This window comes from Balaenoptera musculus, chromosome 11, assembly GCF_009873245.2.
Source record: "Balaenoptera musculus isolate JJ_BM4_2016_0621 chromosome 11, mBalMus1.pri.v3, whole genome shotgun sequence".
NCBI lineage: Eukaryota > Metazoa > Chordata > Mammalia > Artiodactyla > Balaenopteridae > Balaenoptera > Balaenoptera musculus.
Genome location: NC_045795.1, coordinates 85,421,561 through 85,444,941, shown reverse-complemented (window position 1 = coordinate 85,444,941; position 23,381 = coordinate 85,421,561).

Here is a 23,381-nt window from a genome sequence, read left to right as displayed (position 1 = left end):
ACCAGCCACATAAATATTAGAAATGTGCTCCCTCTGATGCAATGAAAGGGATTCACCATACATGGATCGTGTATAGTGAAGCTTAAATCTTTTAGAGATGGACCTCGTGTTGCATGAATAAGGTATGGGGAGGTCTGTAGACTTTACCCTGAGAAAAATCACTAGGCAGAAATCACTACATGCTCCCATGAATGATCCCTTTCATGCCAAGGAGCGGAGGCAGCAGAATCGGTCCCATGAATTGTTTTGCTGCTCACTTGTTAATAATTTAAAAGTCGATAAACCTTCTTAGGTGCGATCAAGAGCCCCTTTAGAACTTGTAAACAAACTTGTGCAGGGCAGGGCTGACCGTCAGCATCTCACACTTCTTCAGTGGCAGCTCCGTATGTATATCCTGTGCGAGAACCTGGGAGCGGTCCCTCAACCACATTGTCTCCCATCCATTTGCAGCTGGGTACCATGCCAGCCGCTGCACAAATGTACTTATTTAACGTCCACAGCACCCCTAAGGGGTAGATACTACTGTTTATATCCTTTTTATTAGTGAAAAAACCCACCTCAGAGTGACTTAATAATTCCCTTTGAGGTCCTCACAGCCAGTCAAACCAGGATTTGGACCCAGGCCTGTATGTTTCCCAAACCTGCGTTCTTCACTTCTGGCCCATGCGACCTGCCAGACGGCTTCCCGGAAAGGCAGGAGAAGACGTGAAATGGGCCCAATGCTTCTCTGTGCCCATGGTACCATGAGAACCACCACACAATTAGGAAAGTCTCTATACTTTTACATCTATGTGGCACATCTCTGAAAGATCTCAGCCAGTCCCTGAGTCTTGAATTTCACCAAAATTTCACTTAACTTCACCAATGAGAGCTCATTTCTACTATTCATCAGGCAGGTCAACAGGCCAACTGTTTTCACCCCAATAAACACACAAATAAAAATAAAACAAAACTCATTTCTTATTCTGTGGGTGTGAGGGGCTAACATCTGGCCACTGCTCTGTCGTGAGCTGTCCACGCGATGCTCAGCTAGGTTCTCAAACCCCTTCAAGCTTTGCTTTCCTCTCCCCAAGTGGAAATCTTTCCTTCTACAGATTTATGTTTGTGGTGTGTGTGTGTATGTTTCAAGAAGTCTAAAGTAGGACACCAAGATGGCAGAACTCATCACTCAAAATGGGTTGAAGTGCCCCTCAAGGAGGGGTCTCCTGCCCTGACAAGAGCATCAGGCAGTGTAGGCAGAGCTGACCTGAGCCTGGTGGGAAGAGGAACCACTCTGGAATCAGCCCATCCTGGTGTCAAGGGTGTTGGCTCCCACACATCTCCGTGACACTCACCACTGCTGGACGCACACACCTCTCTGGGGCTTCCTCTGGCCACAAGAGTACCCTGAGCCCACGCACAGGCCAGGCCGGACGTGCAGGGGTGGTGGGACGCCCCAAGAGCAGCCTCCACCAAAGGCTCAGTTACGCACAGAGAGAGCCTCCTTACTCTATTGGTCTCCCTTTTTTCTGTTTCTCTTCCCCATTCCCTTCCAGAGCTCTCTGGGACCACCTCCCGAACGGACTAGTTGCACGCACATATTTGACTCAGGGTCTGCTTCCATAGGAACGAAGCTCCCTGGTTCACATCCCTGCTCTGCTGTGGAGCAGCCGTAGGTGCCTGGGCACATCACTCCTGTCACTGGAACCTCAGCATCCTTCACCGGGAAGAGTGAGATGATAAAAGTAGAACACATCTCACAAGAGAGTTGGGAAGGTTCCAGAAATAGTCTGTGTAAATCGTTAAGAACAGCATCTGGCATACAGCAGGCGTTCAGTAAATGCTACTTAAAAAAAAAAAAAACCAGTTGATAGCTCCTAAAATTTCTTTGGCTGAGTCTTCGTCTAATCTGAGATCTCTTTGCTCTCAAACCTTAGACTTCCTCTGGCTGAATCTCCCTGGTTATTTCAGGGAATCTAATGCCTTTACTAAGTTAACATATCTTTAGCAAATATTGACTTAACACCTATTATATTGAAGACTTGGTGCTATGGTAGATATAAAGAAGAAGATGAGGTCACTATCTCCAGGGAGATAAGACATAGTCACACGCAGCTGTGGTCCAAGGAAAACTGTGATAAGCAGGCTTCTCTACAGGCAGACCTCGTTTTCTTGCGCTTTGCTTTATTGTGCTTCGCAGATACTGCGGTTTTTTGTTTTTTTTGTTTTTTTTTTTTTAACAAATTGAAGGTTTGTGGCAACCCTGGGTTGTCAGAGGATAGTGAGCTTTTTTTTTGCAATGTAGTATTTTTTAATTAAGGTATGTGCATTTTTTTAGATGTTAATTGTACACTTAATAGACTACAGGATAGTGTAAACATAGCTTTTATACGTACTGGGCAACCAAAAATTCGTGTGACTTACTGCAATATTTGCTTAATCTCGGTGGTCTGGAACTAAACCTGCAGTATCTCTGAGGTCTGCCTGTACGTGCCAGTAAAGTAGGAAGTGAGTTGAGCGGAGGGTAAAGATAATTGTCTCTGGCGTGGAGGAGGAAGGGGTGTCGGGGGTGGGTTTTAAACAGTGGGTAGAATTTCAACAGAGGAGATGGAAGGGAGGGAGTGATACCAAAGGTGGAAGGTCTGGCATTCTGCAGCGAGCTTATCCCTATCTTATGGGAGACCCAATAGATTAATGACTCTCCATTTCTAGAGCAAAGGGGATAGCAGATTCTCCAAAAAGTGTAATAACAATATATAATGTGTTATATAATAGATTATTATACCTTATACATAGTACTTACTATGTGCCAGGAGCTACTAGAGATGCACTACGTAAGTTCATTGAATCCTCAACTTCAAGGTCAGTTTGACTATTATCTCCATTTTACAGATAAGAAAACTGAGGTGCAGAGATGTTAAGCATCCTGCCCAAGCTCACTCAGGTACTGCGTGGATGGCTGAAGTCGAAACGCAGGAAGTTTGCCTCCAGCGTTCCCATTCTGTGCTGCCTCTCAAGAATGGCACCTTTGCAGGACTTTAGGGGAATAGGTAGCCGTGATGTTGACAAGACTCAACAGGAGAAAGAACCTCTCCCCCACCCCGCCCACCGCCCAGCCCCATAGAAGTGGTCTCCAACTGGAGCAGTGGTTCTGGAAGTTGCAGGTCACCATGACAACGCACCCCTGAGCCCGGCCACGCCCCCAGGCTCAGTCTCACTGGTTTCCAACCCCTGCGCAGGGCCCCTTTCCCTGCAGGGCCTGCTGGGGAAGTATCCCTGGCTTGTGGCAGCTGTGGTTTGGCGCTCAGGACCCAGATGTAAGAGGAGCTCGGGCTGAGGCAGGGGCCTGCGCTGGTCTCCAGAAGGCAAGCCCCAGAGCGCCTCAAATAGGTGGTAACATCCCCAGTTTGATCCAAATCAAAACAAGCCTGGATTTTCCTGTTTGTTTTCTTTTCCTCCAGCAGGGAGAGGAAAGGAATGTGCAGCGGCTGCTAATTGGATAGTGGAGTGACCGATTTCTTATTTTCTTATCCATGCTGAGCAGAGCTGTAGGGAATCTCTGGGGCCAGGAAGGACACAGCGGGAGTCTCTGGGTCTCTCTGAGACGGAGTTCACAGTGGGGACCAAAGCTGCCAGCTGACATGTTTTATTTGGCCTGCCTGGTGTTTAAAAAATGTTTTAAAATAGATGCTGACATTTTTAAAAGGGGGAGATGATACATAAAATTCTGCATTCCTGGCTTGTGTTGAGACATGGAAAGATCTGGGCCCAAATCCCTGCAAGTAAACAATCAGGGGGAGCTGAGCTGAGGCTGCTCTTTTATACAGGTCACCAGAGTCCCCGCCCACCAGCTTCACTCACCTGTATTACTTTTTAGGTCCTCATCAGCATTTGAGTTTTGTGACCCCACAAGATGGGAAACCCTCCCTCCTAGGACCCTCACCAAGCTCAGGATGGGCACTACACTGGTGCCATGGGTCAGCAAGCAGACCAGTAGCCAAGGTGACTGGCGAGGGGCGCTTCCAGAGTCAGTTTGATGGCAGATTAAGGTGCCCGTTGCAAAGCCATTAGAATGCAGCGTGATGCATCGCTGGGTAAAGAGAGGGGCTGAAGCTGGAGACAGGTTCCTGAAGTGCTCCATCCGATTTAATTCTTCTGTACTTTTTTGAAACCTTAGGCAGATGAGAGCAGAGGCTGTAAATCACCCTCTATACAGTGGCTCATCATAAAGGATACGGAGAGAAATTAGAGGAGGCAAGAGAAGGAAAAGCAGTGATGAACAAGGCAAGGGTTGTTAACAGTGTGATTGAAGATGGGCAGGTAGTGCGTGAGAAGCTGCTGGAAGTCCGGCTTGATTTGGGCATCCCAGACGAACGGGAAAACCCACCAGCCCAGCCTACTGCTCTGCCCCAGGGCATGTGATGGGGGGAATGTGTGTACAGAGAACTCACTGGGACTGTGCCTTACAATGTCAAACACATGGAATTTGCTTCAGTCAGTATGTCTCTTAATCTTGGCTCTGTCATTTTTTGGCTGTGTGACTTTGGGTAGGTTACTTAACCTCTCTGAGTCACATTTTCCTCCTCTGTTAAATGAAGTAATCATCATAAATGCCAAGGGTGGTGCCAGAAGTCATAGGAAGCTCTCACTAAACGATGCTTTCTTTTTTTTTTTTTTTTTTTTTTAATTTATTTATTTATTTATGGCTGTGTTAGGTCTTCATCTCTGTGCGAGGGCTCCCTCCAGTCGCGGCAAGCGGGGACCACTCCTCATCGCGGTGCGCGGGCCTCTCACTATCGCGGTCTCTCCCGCTGCGTAGCACAGGCTCCAGACGCGCAGGCTCAGCAATTGCGGCTCACGGGCCCAGCTGCTCCGTGGCATGTGGGATCTTCCCAGACCAGGGCTCGAACCCGTGTCCCCTGCATTGGCAGGCAGACTCTCAACCACTGCGCCACCAGGGAAGCCCCAAACGATGCTTTCTTTATGTAATATTGTAAAAGATTTAAATTGAACCATCCCCAAAGGAAAGTAGATTTCACCTACTCAGGTGGCAGTTAAAAGGTGATCTCTGAAGGTTCTGTTTTGCTCCTCTTGAGGAAGGGCAGGAAGACTGCCCCTCCCAGGGTCCTCTGAGTGTCCACACAGGTTTGTCTTGACACAGGACAGCAGTGTTTGAGTGGAAGAACTCAGTCCAAGAGGAGGGCAGCCTGAGGCTCACTGGGCTTGTCCACGGCTTCCCAGACTGGCTGTGAGCCACGCCTGTTGGAGGGACATGCTAGTCTCTGCCCTTCTCTCCTCTCCTCCCCGCTGCACCCCTGACTCAGTGCCCTGGGACCCGGACCCCGGCAGTGCCTCACGCACTGTCTTTGTTTGGGCTTCCTCAGAAGCAGAGCCTCAGGTCAGGACTTGAGCGCTGCTGGTTTCTCGGAGGTTGTGGTGGACATGGAGATGCCCATTCAGATCCCCCTTCAAGGAAGGACTGATTGCCCTGCTGTCAGCACCTTCAGGGTCTGCCCCAGCTGCAGAGAGAGCTCCACCGTGTCATCTGAGCTCATGCCTGCCCTTCCCGGGGCTACTGGCATCCTCCTGCGTACCCACATCCGGAGCCTGAGCAAGGTGGACCATTCAGCTCCACAGGGGACACCCAGGACTTGTTCCAGGCTCCTCCCAGGCAGCGCAAGGCTTTGTCAATCCTGTATCACAGCTTATCCTTCTGTCCAAGCCTGCTTCCGCCCCCTTCCTTTCACAGGTGTTGATTCCCTAATAAAACCCAACACCCCAGATTCCGTCTCAGGGTCCACTTCCAGAGAACCCAACCAGTGGCAGAGCTCTGGAGTAAGGGGGTCGGGAAGGAGGGAAAGTCAATATAAGAGTGCGTTGTCAAAGCCAGAGACCCTGCTGGGACCTCTGAGAAGGGTCAAAGATGCCCCCTGGGAATGGTCCATTGGGTGGCCTCTGTCCATCAGCTCCCAGAACTGCCTGTGAGGGCTCGAACTGCCCCCATTCCTGGGCTTCACTTACACACTGGCTGAGAGGGTTCCCCACCTTCGGAGATGCCCTGAACAGAAAGTGGGTGCGCCGAAGGAGGGATGCCATCAGCAGGACTCTGAGCTTATGAGGGACTTCACCGTGGCTGAACTCGGCAGAGAGCCCGGGGACGTGGTGCGGGGCACCCCAAAGCACCTGTAGACAGTAGGTGCTTGGGCCAAGCAGAGGTACCAACAGGAGCTGGGAGGGTGGGAGGAGAGGACGGTGGGGTAGTTTCTGCCCTGCTCCTTCCTGCCTCCGCAGCGGGGCTCAGGCAGTAGCTCTGGCTTCAGGCAGCTCTTCTTGGGTACCATCTCTCCCTGGGATCAGAAACACTGCCCCCTGCCCCTTCAGCCCGAGGATCCTGGCGTTGCTATTCTCTGGGTGTCTCTACTTTCCTTACTGGCTCTTTTCACCCCATTCACACCTCTGATAACTGTCTCCTGGCCAAAGGGCCTTTGATTGAGCGCTCTGCGGGGATTCTGATGGACACAGTGGGCCAGGCCACCCCTGATGCTGAAAGCCTTACCTTCCCCATTGACCCCACCTTCTCCAGCTCTTCCATCCCTCCTCCCTCCCAGCCACTCTCGGTCCCCCTACAGCTTGCTTTTGAATCTATTTCTTGTAGATAAATTTATGTACTCCTCCTTCACAGCTTTGCCTTTTGATTTGGAGGAAGAAAAAAAAAACCTTTCTATAAACCTATTAAATGTTTTCCTTTCACAAACACCGGTTTTGTACGTCAGAAGCGTTGCCTTTCATGACTATTGAATTCTTGGAAATGGGCTTCAAGTGCCTATTTCGGGAATTAAAATCAGAACATCAGCTCTTTTTCCCTCTCTGCATTCCTGCCCCTAGTCCTCTCCAGGGTGATGGATCCCTCTGGCTGGGCAGAAGGAAGATCATTTAAAGGAAATGTGAAAAAGGAAGGAATAATGCTCCATTTCAAGAGATTTTTCTCCCGACAGTTATTTTCAACAGGTGAGAGCTAGTGAGGCTGGCAGCAGATTTTTCAGGGAACACACAGCTACTTTTCCACCCCCAGCCCCCAACATACACATTCTCCAGAACCTCTGGAAAACCCCTCGAGTGCATTCAGTCAACACATATTAAGTGAGCGCCCACTGCGTGCCAAGTAGCTGGGTGCTGAGAACAAAAAGGTGTGATTCCCACCCCACGCCATGGGGTTTATAATCTATGTTGAGCATTAGAGATTAATTGGTGATTCACAGAAATGTGACATTGCAGTTTTTCCTTGGCACTTGCTGTTCCCTCTGCCTGGAATGCTTTTCCCTCAGCTGTTTACATGGCTTGCTCCATACCGCCTCCATTTATTTATTTTTTGTGCAGTCATCACTCTTCTTGGAGGACGTCTATGGTCACCCATATCCCTTCTCTCTCTTTTCTTTTGTTTCCTTTTTGTGGGGCCCATCTATCCCAGAACGTAAGGTTTATGAGAACAAGGATTTTCTTCTTTTTTTTTAAAAGTCTTTTTTGTTCTCTGCAGTATTTTCAGAGCTGAGAACAGTACATGGTACATAGTAGGTGCTCAAACAATGTTTATTAAATGAATGAACCAAACCAGGTACTAATAAGCATGGAGCTGAGAAAGACTAGACACAAGGCTTCTCAGGGGAAGTGAGGGTCAGGCTGATCTAAGAAAGATGAGAAGGAATTAACTAGGCCTGAAGGAGAAGCAAATAATTCCATGCAGGAAACACTGGCATGTGCAGAAGCCCTGTGGTGAATGAGAGCATGATGGGCTTTAAGAGCTAGAAGGTGTTCAGTGAAATTCAAGCACAGGACAGGGGATGGGAGAGAGATGTTATGAAGTAATAATAACAACTGAAACTTAGAGCAGCTCAGAAGTGCTGGGAACCATAGCAAGCTTTGTACAACTCTGGGAGGAAGATAAGTATACTTATTCCCATTTCATAGATGAGGAAATCGAGGCCCAGGTAGTTGAGAGAACTTGTTCAAATCACAGACTTAATGAACGTCAGAATTAGAATTAAACTGCAGTACTCTGACTGCAGAGCCTGTGGCCTTAACCCCTGTGTCTTTCAGTCTTTAGTAGGAAGGGGAGGATAGGCCAGCACCTGTGGGGACTTGGAGTGGCATAGACTCCCCCCTGGGGGCCAGGCAGGAGCAGGTAGATACAGGCTGGTTATCTCCTGCGGGGTTCTCACAGATCTCCCAGCTCTGCGCTCCCCACCCCGCTTGGCTCTCTGCAGCCGCACCTGCTCCGGTTGGATTGACTGTCAAAAACGCGTTTCCACCATTTCTAGTCTGGATGGGCAAAATCAGTCCAAACTCCCTAAAGGTTTGGCCCTGTACCAAGAAGATACCTTCAGAGATTATTCTGAAGCTAGCGCTCTGTTCTCTGGGATGATGGTTATTTTAAAAAGCATTAAGTAGGTCATTTGCAGTGCAGTGTGGCGCCTCCAACCTTGGCTGTCCACTAGAATCCCCAGGGGAGGCTTTTAAACGTCTCCATGACCAGGCCACACCCTGACCAATTATGTCAGAATCTCTAGAGGTCAGACCCAGGCATCAGTCATTTTTAAAGCTCCCCAGAGGAGCCCAAGAAGCCGTCAGGTTTGAGAATCACAGCCCCTTGTTACTCACAGAGTGGACCAGGGGCCAGCACCATCAGCGTCCCTGGGAGGCTGTTAGAAACGCAGACTCTCAGGCCCCGCCCCAGACCTACTGAGTCAGAATCTGCATTTTAATAAGGTTGATTCCTGTCTGCCTTAAGGTTTGAAAGGCATGGTTCTAGAATCACACTGTCTGATACTTTGGCCACTAACCACGTGTGGCTATTTCGAGTAAAATGAAGTTAAAAATTCAGCTCCTCGGACACACCGGCCACATTTCAAGTGCTCATTTGCCGTGTGTAGCTAGTGGCCACCATATTGAACAGCACAGAGAAAGATCTTTTGGATCATTGCAGAAAGTTCTGTTGGACTGCAGTGCTCTAGAACATTCTGGAAAGAGGTGGTAATCAGCCACAGTCTTTTTCCTTTGGATGCCATAGGCATACAGATAGACAGACAATGCTACCCCCTTGGAAGGGACAAAATTGAGATATATTCAACTATGCATAAGAGGGGACACAGGTATCCCGCACTTTTCAAAAGTTCGTTTTATACTACTTTTACAAAAGACCTACGTTAGTACCTGTTTTTGGTAACTGAAAGAAATCCGAAGAGGACTTCTGCTTTAACCAAAAAAGACTAACAGTCAAAATAGCATTCAGCCTTGGTTTGGCATCGAGCTGTCATAGAGGCAGCGTGATGGATACCGCCCAGTTCCTTCCAGGAACCACATTCAGCATCTCTCAGCATCAAGCCGCCGTAGCTTTGAACTACATCTGTGAGCATCTGTGCTTTATCTTGACTTATTTTGTGCATCCTTTAGCAAGATGTGTCCTGAGGTAATTGCTTCTTTACAACCATTTCGGCTTACGAAAGGTTTGCTCTACGTTCAGATAGCGGGGGAAACCAGTAAATCTAGGTGATTTAGTTTCTATTCATTTTAAGTAAATCAAGAACATAGCCTCATCTTCCCAAGCCCTGGGTAAGTGCAGTTTGTGGGGATGGGGAACAGATGAAAGGGGGAGAGAGGAGAAATGTGAGAAGCAAGATCGATGTGAAGTGTAGAACAGAATGCGGGACGGCTGGCCCTGATCCCCACCCTCCCGTGCCTGTCGCCGTCAAGGCAGCAGGAACACACGCCCTGATTGTCACGGTGTGGAAAAGTACTCGGCAACCAGATGTGACTGATTTCTGACTCCAGGTACAAATATGAAAAGCAGGCATTCTGTCAGCTAACTAATAGCCAGGTTACAGTGTGACGTGGCTGGGGGCTTAGTTTGTTTTTCTTTGAGGGGTGTTTTCTTTGCAGGAGGAAATTCAGTCCCTTTAGCGAAATCCTTCCTTTTGGGGGGAAAGGCCAGTGATGTTTCTCCATGTAGACTGTTGGGTCGCTGACAGCAGGATGCGTAGTGCAGCGAGAGCTGAACAGTATGATGATGACGGAGCGCTCCAGCAGTGGAGAGTGATGCGAATTTTCCTGGGAGAAAGTTGCTCTCCGTTTAGACGGATGCTCTGCCAGCTGAGAGGAGGTTAGGGGCCAGGTCTCCCAGCAAGCCGACCGTTTGTTTGCTCACACATTCCTTTGGGTGCTCTCCTCCCGAATTACCGTGGGGAAGAAGTGGGTGAAAAGGGCGAAAAAGCAGAAGGAGAGAATGCACCAACAAAATGTATCCGACTACATAGCACCCTGTGCCACGGCGCACTGTTTAAATCTTTACACAATTTTAGCTGTCTCAGTTGATACTGTCACATAGTAATACTTTGCATTTTGAGGTGTTTCGTACTTGTTTTATGAAATTGGTCCTCATGATTACCTGAGGAAGAAGTCAGAGCAAGTTTCACCATCCCCTTTAAAGGGAATACAGCCCAGAGTAGTTGAGTGATCTTGCCAAGGTCACACAGCTACTAGTGAAATGAAGACTCAAAGCGATAGTTCATGTATTCATTTATTCATAACTCTTTATTGAGAATCCTACCAAGTGTCTGCCTCTGGAGATGCTTCTGTGTCGTCTCTGTTTTCATGTTAGAGTCTAGAGAAGCTGATAGAAAGAAAAAAAAAAAAAGAAGCAAATTAACAAATTAAATGATTACAGATTGAAAATCACACACCATCACTTCCACCATCTTCTGTTGTCCACACAGGCCAGTCCTAATCAAATGTGGGAAGGCACAAATACCAGGAGGTGAGGATCTCTGAGGGCCATCTTAGTTTTTCAGGACCATGCAATCTTAGCAGAGATGATATCACCCTCAAGCAGGCAACGATTTGCTCTTGGAATGGGTGAAAACAATCTTTTTTTATGTATAAAGCACAGATATACATATAGTACATAAGCAGTATATCTGTGTACTAAAATTTCATGGTGAGGGAAACAGGCAATAGAAAAAAATTATCTAGAAAGTCTGCTTAGGGGGATGATGATAAAAAAAAAAAAGGGTTTAGAAACACTGGCTAAAAGTTTTTTTGGCCGCAAGCACTGGAACACAATTTAAGCTGACTTAAGCAAAAAACGAAGCCCAGGAGTGTAGGCTTATGTATGGCTAGATCCAGAGGTTCAAATACTATCACCTGGGCTTTCCCCTTCATATTATATGTATTCAATAGATTGTCTCTAAGCAGATTTCCATTAGCATCTCTGTGAGTGCCATTCACATCCTACTATCAGCTAAGCTGTCTGCCGCCTACTACCCACCCCACCAGGAAAGGTGCTTCAATCTTTTTAGTTCTAGCAGAAAAGCCCTAGAAAGTACCCACATTGGTGCATCCTTGGACATATGTGCATCTATGGTTCTGGGACCAGTTCCAATGTGTGGGCTTTTTTTCCCACACTGCCAAGCATTTGTCCAACGCCAGCTGAATGTCCTACAATTCAACTCAATTCTAATGCTGTCTACCTGGAGATAGCATCAGATTCCACAGGTTAAGGGCTCATTCTTACAAGATTGCCCCTACAGGTTCAGGTTGTCACCTGTGCTTCTGCCCGACCTGCTACAGATTGGAGATCCCAATGACCCCCTCCTCCAGTTTGATTAATTTGCTGGTGTGGCTTACAGAACTCAGAGAAACTGTTTGCTTACTAGATTACCAGTTTATTATAAAAGGATGTAACTCAGGAACAGCCAGATGGAAGAGATGCATAGTGCAAAATATGGAGAAAGGGCACGGAGAGTCCATGCTCTCTCCAAGCGTGCCACTCTCTGCAAATCTCCACGTGTCCAACAGACCCATAAGTTCTTTAAACCCTATCCTTTTGGGTTTTTATGGAGACTTCATTACATAGACATGATTGATTAAATCATGGGCTACTGGCAATTGAACTCCATCTCTAACCCCTCTCCCTTCCCTGGAGGTGGGATTAGGGGAGGGTATTGAAAATTCCAGCCTTCTGATCACACGGTTGCTTCTTCTGGCAACCAGCCACCATCCTTAGGTGCTCTCCAAAAGTCACATCATTAACATAACAAAAGACACCTTTATACCTCTCCTCGCTTAGGAAATTCCAATGGTTTTAGCTAGAGCTCTGTGCCAGAAATGGGATGAGGACCAAATGTATATTTCTTTTTATAACTCACAATATCACAGCATCCCTTGAGGAAGAGGGGGGAGGTGGCCCTGAGTTAACTCCTGAACCACAGAAAAGCTGAGCTGATATCAGAAGAAGGGGAAAAGACCACCAAAAGGCAGAAATAACTGATGCCCATTTGGGAGGATTGTGAAATACTGCCCACATGCCTAGATTAGACAGCAGTGTGGACACTGAGACTGCTAGGTATATGGAGAGAGAAGAAGAAGGTAAAAGACCTTCAGTCGTTTCGTTGTGCTGTCCAGGGGGAGTCCTGTTTCTCTTGAAAAGGTGGGCTAGCAAGAAAGACAGGGCTTCGTAATCTGAGAGGTGTAAACTCTACCAATTACTAGCTCTGAACCTCTCAGACTTTCAGTTTTTCCGTCTGTAGAATGGGAGTAATGCTACTCACCCCATGGGATTGTCACCAGGATTAGTTGAGATTGTGCATGTAGAGTATCCAACAGAACACTGGCATATGTCACTAAAAGATGAGAGTAGGAGGAGGAGTGTAAGGGGAGAGGGGATACCTATTCCCTATTTCCAGAGAGGGGAGGACACCTCCCCACCCCAAATGTTTTCTGCTCTTGTATCACTTTACTCAAGGTGAAAATCCCTAGGAGGGAGATTCGGGTTGGTCAAGCTTGGGTGATGGAGAAGGCCAGGTGAGGTCAACACACCTTGCTTAACTGACTCACCAAGACTGCCCCAAATGGAGGTGAAGTGGCTTCCCAGAGGGAAAATGGGGTGCTGTTAGGGGAAGAAGGGAATCAGACACTGGGGAGAAAAAGTACAGAGATCCACTACAGACATCCTCCAGTGCAGAGTTCCAGGGAGCCCTGACCGATGCTTTGGCTCCCACCTGCCTGCTTGTGTCAGTTTTTTCCACTGATGGCACCCAGAGAGAAGGAGTGCGTGATTATGGCTGACACTGTTGGTTACCTCCCCTAAGGACCTTTCTCCACCTTCCTCATAGCCGGCACAGCCCTGGCTAAATTCAAGAGTGCACTCCCCACGTTAGGAGGGGAACTTTGCTTGGTCTTGAATAATCATGGTAATTCCACTACCCTTGCCAGCAACTCTAAGCATGTGACTGTTACGGCCAGTGGGATTTAACAGGGTATCAGCAGGGGGCCTCTGGGAGAAATGTTCCTCCCTAATAAAAAGAGGCACATAGAAGAAATCCGCCCCTCCTCTTCTTCAGGCAGATGTTATTGGGTTCACACTTGACACCAGGCCCTGTGGCCGCCATTTTAGAACAATGAAGAAGCTACAAAGTCAACATGGTGAGGATGGTGAGGCAGAAAGATGGCAAGAGCCTGATTCTTGATCAAGTCAATCAATTGATGATCTACCCACGGAAACTCCTACCTCTAGACTTCTTGTAATGCCTTATTGCCTAAACTACCTTTAGGCGGGTTTTCTGTTACTTGTACCCAAAGCATCTGAATGATGTGTGCTCATTCACCTCTAAATCTCCAACAGTAAGGAAGACTGTTAGATCAGTGGTTCTCAAAGTGTAGTCCCTGGACCAGCGGCTTCAACATCACCTGGAAACTTACTAGGAATGCAAATTCTTAGGCCCCATCCTGATCTTCCTGGATCGGAAAGGAGGACTAGGGGCCACAGCAACCTGTGTTGTTAACAAGCCCTCCAGGTGGTTGTGATGCGTGCTGAAGTTTGAGAACCCCTGCTTCGTATATTACTCTGTTATCACACATTAGAACTACTGGTAGTGTCAGGGTGTCGGTCATTACTCCTTTTAATTTACCCTTTCCTATCAGTGCTTGTTTCAATTCTGCTATCCCTAAACCTCCAGGGGAAGAAAAAAGAAAAGATTTTAAAACTATTGGCTAAATAAACTTCTGCCCTTGAGTTTCAGTTTACTTACTTTGGGTCATCATTGCTTTCCAGACAGGATGCTGGATTTCTGGGGAAGCCTGTAATAGTTAGGATGCAGCAGACATTTCCAAAACGTTCAGAAACACTAATAATCTTTGTGATTAATAATGATCTGTGGGAATCATCCTTGAGCTTTGGGAAGCAAAGCAAGTGAGGAACATTGGGGGTTTGTGCACCGACCAGTGTAAGGGAAGAGAAACGAGCGGAACAAAGGAGTCTGAGAATAATGGAAGAGGAAAGGAATGGAGACAATCACTGCCCAAGAAAAAGAAACCCATTGTGGTTAGGGAAGGAGAGGAAGATGGATTAGTTTTCTGGGACTCAGTGCATTTAAACAAACAAGCGGAACTGAGGAGGCGATCCAGGTGGGGAGTGGTGTGAGCCAGGTGTCAAGGAGGGAGGGAATGAGATGCGTCTGGAAAACTGGCGGCTGTGGATAAAGGAGAGGACAGTCCCCAGGAGGCAGGGCTGTGGGGGACACAGCATCACAGCAGGACTGGACTTGGGCACCACTTCCTACTAACTGTGCTCCTGGACTGATTTCCTCGCTTCCATAAGCCTCAGTTTCCTCAACAGTAAGTGGGCTCAGTAATCCTTATCCCAGTATCCAACGTGCTATGGATTGAACTGTGTCCCCGCCAAGTTCATGTATCGAAACCCTACCCCCCGACCCCCACTGTGATGGTATTTGGAGGTGGCACCTTTGGGAGATAATTCAGGTTACATGAGGTCATCAAGGTTGGGCCCCCAAGATGGGATTGGTGGTTTTGTAAGAAGACGAAGAGACAGAGATTTCTCTCTCCACCATGTGAGGACACAGGGAGAAGGTGGTGGTCTGTAAGCCAGGAAGAGAAGTCTCACCCAAAACTGAAGTAGTCCCCACCTTGATCTGGGATTTCCAACCTCCAGAACCATGAGAAATAAGTTTCATTTGGGTAAGCCACCTAGTCTATGGTATTTGTTACGGCAGCCTGAGTAGACTAATACGCAAAGTATGTTGGGAAACTTGCGTAGTCCTGGGTCCACGATAAGTAAGTAAGTAATAAATGAGATTTATAACAATAAATACATAGGCAGTAAGTTTGGGAGATGAGATCCCTCAGGTCCTTGAATGACTAAGCTGAGTGTATAATTTATTATGTAGACAATGGAGAGCTTGTGAGCAGAAAGCAAAAAGAAGCAGCACACATGTGGAGCATTCTGAGATCAGTATGACAATATAGTATTACATACATCAGGGTTCAGCAACCTTGAGCCTCAGAATCACCTGGAGAGCGTGTTAAAACACAGGTTGCTGCTGCCCCCCCCCCCACCGCCCCCGTTCTCTTTTGGCTTCAATAGGTCTGGGATGGAGTCCAAGAATTTGCATTTCAAATATATTCCCAGGTGATGCAGATGTTGCTGGCCCGGGGGTTACACTTCCGGGGAGGGAGGAGAAGAGAGAAGAAGGACTAGCGTGACCTTTGGCTGATGACTCAGTGCTGGGATGGGCAGCAGACTGCTCACTCTGAGAATGTTCAGGCCACACTGTGGTAGACGGTGGATAACGTAGATGGTATGTGGAACTGCCAGAAGAAATTGCTCCACGAATGGAAAGCAATTTATGGTGTTGGGTTTCTGTGTTTCTTTTCAGGGTAAACCACTGTAATTAGACAACTTGCAAAACCTTGACTTACAAAGTGACTGGATATTGGAATTAGTGAATCAGCTTTCCTACCTCCTCCAGGTTGTGGATTTCTGTTCAGGGATGACTGTTTGGGGCCAGTGGCTAAAATGACCCAGACGAGTTGCAAAGCTATATCATAAACAATGCTGGTAAAATCACCTGAACCTGCAGGTTCATTAAGTTGTTGGGTTGAGTCTAGGATGGTAGGAGTGAGACAGTTTGTCTTCCATGTCATTTTTCTTAGGACTCCGATGTGAACGGTTGTTGTTTCTTCCACTTAGCGGTCCTTCCTCCTTTATATTTGTACATGCACTCTCCCATCATCTTCCTTTGGGAAATTCCTTGTCACCGTACAATTTCATATGGTAATTGTCAGGCTGACAGCCTCCTTAGTTCTCCTTTGTGGCCTCAGGGGTGGGCATGGGATCGAGGTCTGGCCAATCACAGTGTCCCGTCCCTGCAGGCCCCGTCATTGGGCTGAGGAGTCACGTGACTCAGCACAGCCTATCCGAGTCCTTCTCTGGGATTCATCTCTGGCTCTCAGGAGAGAGAACTTTTTTTCCTCTGAAGATCCTAAGATGTGATAATATAAGTGAAGCGTGCAGCTCATCCAACCCCCAGACATGGATGAAGCCCTCTTGTCACAGGAGGAAATGAGCCCAACCCAAAGAGAAGGGAGAGGCTGAGTTTTGGAGAGGCAGGGATGCAGAGAGAGAGAGAGAGATCCTTATCATTTCTATCACTAGAATCCAAAGGCCAATACTGCCTGCAGATTTTCATTTGCATGAGTCAAAAAAAATTTCCCCTCTTTACTTAAGCTTGGAGCGGGTTTCTGGCAATTTTAACTAAAAGAATCTGAACAGTGAAGTCCATTTATCCACCTGTAACCTTCTAACTTCTAGAAATCGACTGGTGCCTGGGGAGATTGCTAATCACATACTCAAATGCCTTCATCAGTGCTGGGAGGAGCTCTCTGGAGATGTCTGAAATTTCAGGGTATCGTCCTTAGAGGAAACATCGAGCATTCACATTCAGTTTGGAAAAGCTAAAGAGAGAGAGAGAGAGAGAGGGAGAGAGAAAAGGCTTAACCATTCTTCAGAAGCCTGAGTCAGTCTGTTTAGGAGAGGAAAAGGAAGGAAAAGTGATAGAAGACGCTGGTCATGTTTTTAGTGGATGACGTTATCAGGTAGTGAAAACCATGATGGTTCCCGGTGGTCGGGAAATTTTCCTCCACAAAGCCCACTAGGACCTGGCATTTGTAGGAGGCGCTAACCCTCCCCGGGGAGCTGATCAGGGTGAAGTTACATAACCTACACATTTGACTAAAGTGAACTCACCTCCACGCCCTCTGCCCAAACAGCGAGAAAAGGGAAGCACCACTTCAAGGGTGCAGCTGCTCCCTCCGCCCACCCCACCCAGCGGGCACATGAGAGTGACTTCCTCTGCACATCTCCCTGGGTTCGTGGGCATCAGAAGGGATTTTCCAAGAGCCATTTTGATTGTACATCCTTTTCATCTTTGTGAAAATTTAGAACCCACCTCCCTGAGTAGGACGAGACACCCACCACCACGAGCCCCAAAGTTTGTACCAAAGCAGGTTCAGAGGGCTTGAGTAGGGGGTGAGGCTGGGGTGGTCCTCAAAAAATATCTGGTGATCACGCGAGGCTCAGGATTAATGAGCCACAGATAACTGAGTTCCATAGTATTTGAAATCACAGTCACTTTTGGACTCCTTTACTTCTCTGGGCTGCTGTAAATAATCAGCACATCAAAATGCCTTGTGATGTGTGGGGGAAAAATCCTTTCAGCCCCATTTACCAGACAATTTTATGCCACTGAAACAACTCGAGGCTTCAAGGCGGTGACTCTGCCATCAACAGCACGTAGGAGGGCTGAACTTGGCGGTTGGTCTGTTTTGTGTGAGGTGGGCACTTGCTGTTCTTCTTGCCCAGCGGGGCTTTTTTTTTTTTTTTTTTTTATTTATTTATTTATTTATTTATTTTTCACACACACACACACACACACACACACACACACACACACACACACACACTATATTTTATTTTTACAAGAGATAAATAGACTGACACCAAGCATTGTACATGGATGACCACAACAAAAGCAACAATGATTGCAATTACCAAACATGAAACACACTCATACTATGTCATAATATTGACATTCAGTCCAGTAATCCTCCACTGTAACAGCTCCTTTACTTTGCAGTGAAAATTGATTTGTATATTCTTTGCCTCTGAGTCCTTGTTGGATTTTTTTTTTTTAATTCAGACAGAAAGTCACAAAAATTATACTCATCCTCATCAGTTCACTCAGTCCCATGTAATTAATTTTTTTTTCATCTTGATCTTTTGTTAGCACTTTTATGAGTTCATCAGTTTTTCATTAGAGTTCTGAAAATTCAGTTCTGCTTATTCATTCAGTTCAGCAGTACAGTCAGTTACCAGAAACCTGTACTTGTCAGAGTCTTTTCCATGAATTTCTTAAAGATGAAACCCTTTTATAGGAACATATTTGCAATAGCATCAGAGTACACACAGAACTGTCTGTAAATGACAAAAGACTTAAAAATGACCACAGTTAAAAATTTGATGAAAGTTCATAATAATGCAGTTGACAAGAAAATTAGTTATTTCTGAGATATACATTTTAAGGTAATAACTAGGATTATGACTTATAACATTATACCAGAACATATAAGATTTTTAGAAATTTCATGTAATGTCTGAAACATTTATATTAACATATTTCCATACAAATAACCCAATGAAAGTTTAGTATTAGTTGTTTTGTTTGTTTGTTTGTTTATACTGCAGGTTCTTATTAGGCATCAATTTTATACACATCAGTGTATACATGTCAATCCCAATAGCCCAATTCAGCACAACACCATCCCCACCCCACCGCAGTTTTCCCCCCTTTGTGTCCATATGTCCGTTCTCTACATCTGTGTCTCAACCTCTGCCCTGCAAACTGGCTCATCTGTACCATTTTTCTAGGTTCCACATACATGCGTTAATATACGATATTTGTTTTTCTCTTTCTGACTTACTTCACTCTGTATGACACTCTCTAGATCCATCCACGTCTCAACAAATGACTCAATTTCGTTCCTTTTTATGGCTGAGTAATATTCCATTGTATATATGTACCACAACTTCTTTATCCATTCGTCTGTTGATGGGCATTTAGGTTGCTTCCATGACCTGGCTATTGTAAATAGTGCTGCAATGAACATTCGGGTGCATGTGTCTTTTGGAATTACGGTTTTCTCTGGGTATATGCCCAGTAGTGGGATTGCTGGGTCATATGGTAATTCTATTTTCAGTTTTTTAAGGAACCTCCATATTGTTCTCCATAGTGGCTGTATCAATTTACATTCCCACCAACAGTACAAGAGGGTTCCCTTTTCTCCACACCCTCTCCAGCATTTGTTGTTTGTAGATTTTCTGATGATGCCCATTCTAACTGGTGTGAGGTGATACCTCATTGTAGTTTTGATTCACATTTCTATAATAATTAGTGATGTTGAGCATCTTTTCATATGCTTCTTGGCCATCTGTATGTCTTCTTTGGAGAAATGTCTATTTAGGTCTTCTGCCCATTTTTGGATTGGGGTGTTTGTTTCTTTAATATTGAGCTGAATGAGCTGTTTATATATTTTGGAGATTAATCCTTTGTCCGTTGATTCATTTGCAAATATTTTCTCCCATTCTGAGGGTTGTCTTTTCGTCTTGTTTATGGTTTCCTTTGCTGTGCAAAAGCTTTGAAGTTTCATTAGGTCCCATTTGTTTATTTTTGTTTTTATTTCCATTACTCTAGGAGGTGGATCAAAGAAGATCTTGGTGTGATTTATGTCAAAGAGTGTTCTTCCTATGTTTTCCTCTAAGAGTTTTATAGTGTCCAGTCTTACATTTAGGTCTCGAATCCACTTTGAGTTTATTTTTGTGTATGGTGTTAGGGAGTATTCTAATTTCATTCTTTTACATGTAGCTGTCCAGTTTTCCCAGCACCACTTATTGAAGAGACTGTCTTTTCTCCATTGTATATCTTTGCCTCCTTTGTCATAGATTAGTTGACCATAGGTGCGTGGGTTTATCTCTGGGCTTTCTATCTTGTTCCATTGATCTATGTTTCTGTTTTTGTGCCAGTACCATATTGTCTTGATTACTGTAGCTTTGTAGTATAGTCTGAAGTCAGGGAGTCTGATTCCTCCAGCTCCGCCTCCCTCCCTCAAGACCGCTTTGGCTATTCGGGGCCTTCCGTGTCTCCATACAAATTTTAAGATGATTTGTTCTAGTTCCGTAAAAAATGCCATTGGTAATTTGATAGGGATTGCATTGAATCTGTAGATTGCTTTGGGTAGTATAGTCATTTTCACAATGTTGATTCTTCCAATCCAAGAACATGGTATATCTCTCCATCTGTTGGTATCATCTTTAATTTCTTTCATCAGTGTCTTATAGTTTTCTGCATACAGGTCTTTTGTCTCCCTAGGTAGGTTTATTCCTAGGTATTTTATTCTTTTTGTTGCAATGGTAAATGGGAGTGTTTCCATAATTTCTCTTTCAGATTTTTCATCATTAGTGTATAGGAATGCAAGAGATTTCTGTGCATTAATTTTGTATCCTGCAACTTTACCATATTCATTAATTAGCTCTAGCAGTTTTCTGGTGGCAGTTTTAGGATTCTCTATGTATAATATCATGTCATCCGCAAACAGTGACAGTTTTACTTCTTCTTTTCCAATTTGTATTCCTTTTATTTCTTTTTCTTCTCTGATTGCCGTGGCTAAGACTTCCAGAACTATGTTGAATAATAGTGGTGAGAGTGGACATCCTTGTCTCGTTCCTGATCTTAGAGGAAATGCTTTCAGTTTTTCACCATTCAGAATGATGTTTGCTGTGGGTTTGTCATATATGGCCTTTATTATGTTGAGGTAGGTTCCCTCCTCTATGCCCACTTTCTGGAGAGTTTTTATCATAAATGGGTGTTGAATTTTGTCAAAAGCTTTTTCTGCATCTATTGAGATGATCATATGGTTTTTATCCTTCAATTTGTTAATATGGTGTATCACATTGATTGATTTGCGTATATTGAAGAATCCTTGCATCCCTGGGATAAATCCCACTTGATCGTGGCGTATCATCCTTTTAACGTGTTGTTGGATTCTGTTTGCTAGTATTTTGTTGAGGATTTTTGCATCTATATTCATCAGTGATATCGGTCTGTAATTTTCTTTCTTTGTAGTGTCTTTGTCTGGTTTTGGTATCAGGGTGATGGTGGCCTCATAGAATGAGTTTGGGAGTGTGCCTTCCTCTGCAAATTTTTGGAAGAGTTTGAGAAGGGTAGGTGTTAGCTCTTCTCTAAATGTTTGATAGAATTCACCTGTGAAGCCATCTGGTCCTGGACTTTTGTTTGTTGGAAGATTTTTAATCACAGTTTCAATTTCATTGCTTGTGATTGGTCTGTTCATATTTTCTGTTTCTTCCTGGTTCAGTCTTGGAAGGTTATACCTTTCTAAGAATTTGTCCATTTCTTCCAGGTTGTCCATTTTATTGTCATAGAGTTGCTTGTAGTAGTCTCTTAGGATGCTTTGTATTTCTGCAGTGTCTGTTGTAACTTCTCCTTTTTCATTTCAAATTTTATTGATTTGAGTCCTCTCCCTCTTTTTCTTGATGAGTCTGGCTAATGGCTTATCAATTTTGTTTATCTTCTCAAAGAACCAGCTTTTAGTTTTATTGATCTTTGCTATTGTTTTCTTTGTTTCTATTTCATTTATTTCTGCTCTGATCTTTATGATTTCTTTCCTTCTGCTAACTTTGGGTTTTGTTTGTTCTTCTTTCTCTAGTTTCTTTAGGTGTAAGGTTAGATTGTTTATTTGAGATTTTTCTTGTTTCTTGAGGTAGGCTTGTATAGCTATAAACTTCCCTCTTAGAACTGCTTTTGCTGCATCCCATAGGTTTTGGGTCGTCGTGTTTTCATTGTCATTTCTCTCTAGGTATTTTTTGATTTCTTCTTTGATTTCTTCAGTGATCTCTTGGTTATTTAGTAACGTATTGTTTAGCCTCCATGTGTTTGTCTTTTTTACGTTTTTTTCCCTGTAGTTCATTTCTAATCTCATAGCATTGTGGTCAGAAAAGATGCTTGGTATGATTTCAATTTTCTTAAATTTACTGAGGCTTGATTTGTGACCCAAGATGTGATCTATCCTGGAGAATGTTCCGTGCGCACTTGAGAAGAACGTGTAATCTGCTGTTTTTGGATGGAATGTCCTATAAATATCAATTAAATCTATCTGGTCTATTGTGTCATTTAAAGCTTCTGTTTCCTTATTTATTTTCATTTTGGATGATCTGTCCATTGGTGTAAGTGAGGTGTTAAAGTCCCCCACTATTATTGTGTTACTGTCAATTTCCTCTTTTATGGCTGTTAGCAGTTGCCTTATGTATTGAGGTGCTCCTATGTTGGGTGCATATATATTTATAATTGTTATATCTTCTTCTTGGATTGATCCCTTGATCATTATGTAGTGTCCTTCTTTGTCTCTTGTAACATTCTTTACTTTAAAGTCTATTTTATCTGATATGAGTATAGCTACTCCAGCTTTCTTTTGATTTCCATTTGCATGGAATATCTTTTTCCATCCTCTCACTTTCAGTCTGTATATGTCCCTAGGTCTAAAGTGGGTCTCTTGTAGACAGCATATATATGGGTCTTGTTTTTGTATCCATTCAGCAAGCCTGTGTCTTTTGGTTGGAGCATTTAATCCATTCACGTTTAAGGTAATTATCGATATGTATGTTCCTCTGACCATTTTCTTAATTGTTTTGGGTTTGTTTTTGTAGGTCCTTCTCTTCTCTTGTGTTTCCCACTTAGAGAAGTTCCTTTAGCATTTGTTGTAGAGCTGGTTTGGTGGTGCTGAATTCTCTTAGCTTTTGCTTGTCTGTAAAGCTTTTGATTTCTCCATCAAATCTAAATGAGATCCTTGCCGGGTAGAGTAATCTTGGTTGTAGGTTCTTCCCTTTCATCACTTTAAGTATATCATGCCACTCCCTTCTGGCTTGTAGAGTTTCTGCTGAGAAATCAGCTGTTAACCTTATGGGAGTTCCCTTGTATGTTATTTGTCGTTTTTCCCTTGCTGCTTTCAATAATTTTTCTTTGTCTTTAATTTTTGCCATTTTGATTACTATGTGTCTTGGCGTGTTTCTCCTTGGATTTATCCTGTATGGGACTCTCTGCACTTCCTGGACTTGGGTGGCTATTTCCTTTCCCATGTTAGGGAAGTTTTTGACTATAATCTCTTCAAATATTTTCTCTGGCCCTTTCTCTCTCTCTTCTCCTTCTGGGACCCCTATAATGCGAATGTTGTTGCGTTTAATGTTGTCCCAGAGGTCTCTTAGGCTGTCTTCATTTCTTTTCATTCTTTTTTCTTTAGTCTGTTCCGCAGCAGTGAATTCCACCATTCTGTCTTCCAGGTCACTTATCCGTTCTTCTGCCTCAGTCATTCTGCTATTGATTCCTTCTAGTGTAGTTTTCATTTCAGTTATTGTATTGGTCATCTCTGTTTGTTTGTTCTTTAATTCTTCTAGGTCTTTGTTAATAATTTCTTGCATCTTCTCAATCTTT